Here is a 6000-nt window from a genome sequence, read left to right on the forward strand (position 1 = left end):
TATCTTGGGTATGGAAGCACTGTGTGGGAACGGACACTGGAAATATCTCAAAAAGTGATAAATCGATAAGCGTTTGATTTTGACACATTGGCAGTTTTCTATCATTTTTTTTTGTATTTTATGGTGATATATTTAACAAAATCGAAAAGTTTTGACTTACTTGATACTGTGCAATTTACGACTATGATGGAAATGTATCTCCTCTTTTGTATAATAGCCCAATTCTCGCCGAAAGTTGCATGATCGCTCACATTTATGTTCATTTATGTGGTACGATTTCAAACATAAATCAACAAATTTAAAATAAAAATAAAAACTGAATCGAGCGATTTTATTGTAAGTACCTAATCTAGTAATGTGTAAAATATCAACATGATATATTTTGTTGTTACGAAGATATTCATACATTTTCATGCCCTGGCAGTGTATTGGGGATAGATGAAGCAAATAAATAACTGCACAGGGGATAGCTATTAAGTGGACTGAGGATAGTAACGATGTATTTAGAATAACGAGACTGTGATTATGATAACGGCTATTTTTTACCTATACGCGAGCTCGAGGGAAATTGTTCGATGTTGTCCATATCGAGGGATGGGAGCAAAAACATGTTGTTGTTTTTTGTATCTTTATGCACTTAAAACTGTTTCATTCATACATATTAGTTAATCATGATGTGTTTTTCACAAGCATCAATATCTAAATATTTGAAATACGCCGGTAATCTGATTTATTGGGTAACACAAAACATATGGCCGTAGAATTTATGTGGTGTTTGCGATTTATATATATATATAGTATTCCTTTGTAAATCAAGTAGGTACGTTTTTGCACACAGAAAGTCACCAGTAGGGAATGAGATATTGTGATCAAATTTGGAAGACGTAAAGCTTTTTTCTAAGTTTGGGTCGATGTTGGTATTACTTAGAACAGAATAATGGTCTCTGCTCGTTCATTTCAGTGAGAAAGAATGTAGTGTGACCAACCCTGATATTTACGCAGCTTGCTTATAAACGTTCATTTAGGAGAGCATGGATCAAACTCATTGTTACCTGAAGTTTGCTCTATAATTTCTTATCAAATTATACTCTCACTTTTTGCAGATTATTTGAAAGTTCGAAATAGACATATTGTGACTATATTAACAGTGTTACTATAAATTTTTGTCCCATTTTACATCACCAGGACACACATTTCTCAACTTTGAACTATCCCCAGTACATAATACGGCTATCCCCAGTACAGTACTGTAAACATTTCTAAGGGCATATCTTTAACAGTTTAAAAGTTACATGTCATTTCTTACAATAACAAGAGCTGTCACAGAGACAGCGCGCTCGACTATTCCGCCGCTTTTCAATGTAAGGATTAAAAAGTTTTGGTGAAACATGCATGGATCACTTTAGATTAGATTTCAATGCAATACATGGTGTGCTGAGATATTAACGTAAATGTGGTTACATGCACAATTTTAACGAGAATTTCTAAGTCTAATAATAAAGGGCCATTATTTGCAAAATACAGTTATCTTACTTGGTTATTCAATTAAGTTGGGTGGTTGAATACCATTGTATAAAGTCTCAATGCAATACATCAAATAGTTGTTGAGATATTATCCTATGTGTGCTAACATGCAAGACCTTAACCAGAATTTTTAAGTCGCATAATAAAGGGGCAAAAATTATATATTTTAAAAGATAGAGTTATCTTACTTGATTAAATAAGAAGGTTAAATAGATGGGAGCCTGTGTGTAAAGTTTCAATGCAATACATGATGTATGCGCTGAGGTATTGACTTAAAAGTGGTTACCTGCAAAACCGTAACCAGAATTTCTATGTTGAATAAAAAAGGGGCCATTATTTGAATTTAATGCAAACTGGAGTTATCTTACTTGGTTATTTAAGTAGAATAGATGGTTGAGTACCATTGTATAAAGTCTCAATGCAAACCATCAAGTAATTGCTGAGATATTAACCTATGTGTGCTTACATGCAAAACCTTAACCAGAATATCTAAGTCAAATGATAAAGGCCCATAATTTGCATTATATTAAAAAGTGCTATCTGGGAATACATATCTAATGTTTCAATGCAATACATGATATATTTGCTGAGATATTGACTTAAATGTGGTTACATGCAAAATCTTAACCAGAACTTCTAAGTCGAATAATAAAGGGCAATTATTTTGCATTAAATGCAAACTAGAGTTATCTAACTTGGTTAATTAAGTAGGTTGGATGGTTTACAACCATTGTATAAAGTCTCAATGCAATACCTCAAGTAATTGCTGAGATATTAACCTATGTGTGCTTACACGCAAAACCTTAACCAGAATTTCTAAGTCAAATAATAAAGGACAATTATTTGCATTAAATGCAAACTAGAGTTATCTAACTTGGTTAATTTAGTAGGTTGGATGGTTGAGTACCATTGTATCAAGTAACAATGCAATACCTCAAGTAGTTGCTGAGATATTAACCTATGTGTGCTTACACGCAAAACCTTAACCAGAATTTCTAAGTCGATTAATAAAGGCCTTTTATTTGCATTATATTCAAATAATTGTTATCTAACTTCATTAATTTAGTATCTTAGATAGTTGGGAATACATATCCAAAGTTTCAATGCAATAACTGATGTATTTACTGAGATAATGACTTAAAGGTGGTTACATGCAAAACCTTAATCAAGGTGTGAAGCCAACGCCGACGCCAACGCCACCGCCGACGCCAGGGTGAGTAGTATAGCTCTCCTTATTATTCGAATAGTCAAGCTAAAAATAGCTGAGCTTATTTTTGTGAAATCCTTCGATTCATATTTTTTATTTATTCGATATATTTCCTAAAAATAACAATTAATACTTGTCGAAATTCTGTAAGTTTTGAGGTGATCATCTCAAATTTAAAGAAAGATTTTACGATGTCTGCTAAATCGTAAGCACTTTAAAGTATAACATAGGCCAAATTTAGCATTCAGCTATTAGTTCAAACACTTGCTTCATTTGTGGATACGGTAGATATGCGTAAGCACAGCAAGATCTTACTTCTGCTAAAGAAAAACAACTGCATAATTGTCTGTTTACTTATCACTTTTTGAGCTATATCCGGCGTCCGCTCCCCCACAGTGGGAAGGATGCATGGAAATGATTTCTGACAGTGACATCGTTGGTATTGCATCTTACCTTTAGCAAAAGTGTCACTCATTTCTTTTAAAATTGAAGGATCGCCGATTTTTATTGTCAATCATTTTGATACAAAGCATACTAGACCGGTACCCTCATACTCCGTTCTCACAAAATGTGTGTTTGTTTATTTACGAAAAGTAAGGTATTAAAGGTACCCGTTCATAACTTAACTTGCATGTATACCATGTATTCACACTCACTAAGTTATACACATACAATCGTCTATTCAAAGCCGAAATACATGACAATCTACTTGTTGATGAAAACAACACTATAACAGACATCAACAGGAATGGGCTCGCCATAACTAAGCTTAACTATGTTTTAGCGTAAGGCAAAAAAAATAAAACCTCGAGTTGATAACCATTTTTCTAGCAAACAATACCAACCAGTTTGTCCCCAAAATGAACATTTATGTCGCAGTATGGATGCACATGGGTGGTATTCAAACGTATACACTTGTTGACTAGTCAGCTATTGAATATCATCCGATATTCACTGGAAGGAAGTTATCATTGTGAACAGCATCCGGTATAAGTTTGCAAATCCGGTTTACTTGCAAACTTAGATCTTAGATATCAACTTCAAAAGTGACACATAGAAAGTTTGGGCATTAAATAAGAAATATTTTAAGTAAAATTAAAAAAATATGAAAATTTTAATTGATTTCTCCGGTTGGCCACCAACCAGATTTAAGGTCCCCCGCGGGGTTTTGGCAAACTCCAACTGGAGAATTTTACATATGAGCCGAAACGGGGGAAAAATCAGCAATTGGAAAAAATCAAATATTACAATTTGGAACAGAAAAATACATTTCTATTTATGTTTGTAGTACTAGATTAATAAACATAATAAAAATCTAAAAAATTATAAAAAAAAATGATCTTGTAAAAACGGCTCTCCAATTGGGGAAAATTCCAGTTGGAGAATTCCACAGTCAATTTCTATTGATAAAAAACGGGGGTGTTTTAAAAGTATTGAAATTGTTTTAAGTGAAGTATTTTATGGTTGAAATTGATCCCAAAGAGTTATATTCATATTAACATGTACGTGAACTGTTATTTTGCACTAAACAAGCATTTAATGCATTAAAACAAGTTGTTTACCTTTCCAATAAAACAAAAGTTGACTGACACAGACAAAAAATATGCTAAGGAGAACAACTCGATACAATCGTAATAACTCGGCCTCCTCCGACAAAGCTTCGAGATAGACCTCGTTATACAATCGTAACAACTCGGCCATGGCCGAAATGTTCCGTGCGACTTAAAACTGTGTCCAAAAGCCTTGCAGGTGCCCTTCATGTGTATATTGTTCTGTTTTGACAGAATGAAATGAAGAAAAGCCGTCAAACTCATACTTATAAGTTGGATATTTATTTTTTGTGTACGGAACTAATATAAAATAACATTATCTGGTAATATTTCTTGTTTTTATTATATTTTATAGACCCAATATGCTTTAACCCGGAATCCTGATCGGAACAACTACCCACTTTTGATTCTAAACAATTTGTACGTGAAGGATTTGCCATATCAAAAATCTAAAAAAAAATCCGTCAACGTCAATTATTTGGACTAGAGATCACAGAAGTTGGTGATCACAGAAGTTGGAGGATTTCCTCTGTATAACATCTGCTGGGGAGAAATAAAGTTGGGATATATACATGTCATGATATTATTGCTCATTAATTTAATATTGTAGATTATTCAAGAAAATAACAATGCAAGATGTTACCTGATTTCGAGTATTACATCGGTGTTTTCACTTGTGACGTTGTGTACAATCTAAAACAGTGATCTTATATACAACTGCGTCAGATTTGCGAATTATTTTTCCTATTCTGAAGCCTTATGGTCCTAGATGCTCGAAAATATTAAATACTTTTAAAAAGAATAACTTATTAATTTTCATTTCCTGGTGGGCTCAATTTTGTTCTGGTTCCCGGCATCTAATCATACAGTAAGATTCTGGCACGAATTGTTCAATGGCGTACGCGCAGTAAATAGGTAAGTATGGGAAGTTTTTTAAAACGCTGATCATCGGAAAATCATTTTGGGTAAATAATTAGGTATTTAAATTAAATACTACTGACGGTTTATTTTTTGTATTATCTAACGTGATTTTGCAGAGAACAGTCAAAGTCACTTGCATAGTTTTCGGATAGACAATCCTGATTTTTTATTTCACACACACTGGCCATAATCATATATTGTATAAAAATGCCAAAAAATGTGATGCAACTGCATTAACGCTATGTTGTTTATATTTTCTGTTTCAGCCAAGAGATGGACCATTTATACTATAAGTCCCATGATCGATTCCCAGGATTCCAGGTGATCACATCACGTTGTGGCCCAGATCATTCATATTCTACATCTACCAGTAGTATTCAAACGCCACCGAAGAGATATTCAGAAAAAAGGAAAAGGGGGAGTGTAACACCTACAGGAAAGACCCCGCAACAGTTGTCCAAGAAGGCTACCTTTGTAAGTTGCTTTTCCCATAAAAATAGAATTTGCATTACACATTTTGTGTAACAATGTATTTCATATTTAATATTAAACCTGCAACAAGATTGCACGGTTTTTGGTACTATGGAATGGCTTCATACACTTTCTGTCACATGCCTTGGTTAAAGCTAGTTGATCAACAACATTGCCTGAACATTTTAGCCTAACACAGCCTTGGCGACTACAGTCAAGATGGCTTGTACTTCATTTCACATCTGATAATGTCCTCCAACACAAGTTGAATTTGTTTTAAGTGTCATGCAGGATTCTAGGGAACATAGATTTCAGTGATATTTGTAG

The sequence above is a fragment of the Mya arenaria genome, chromosome 6, assembly GCF_026914265.1.
Source record: "Mya arenaria isolate MELC-2E11 chromosome 6, ASM2691426v1".
Classification (NCBI taxonomy): Eukaryota; Metazoa; Mollusca; class Bivalvia; order Myida; family Myidae; genus Mya; species Mya arenaria.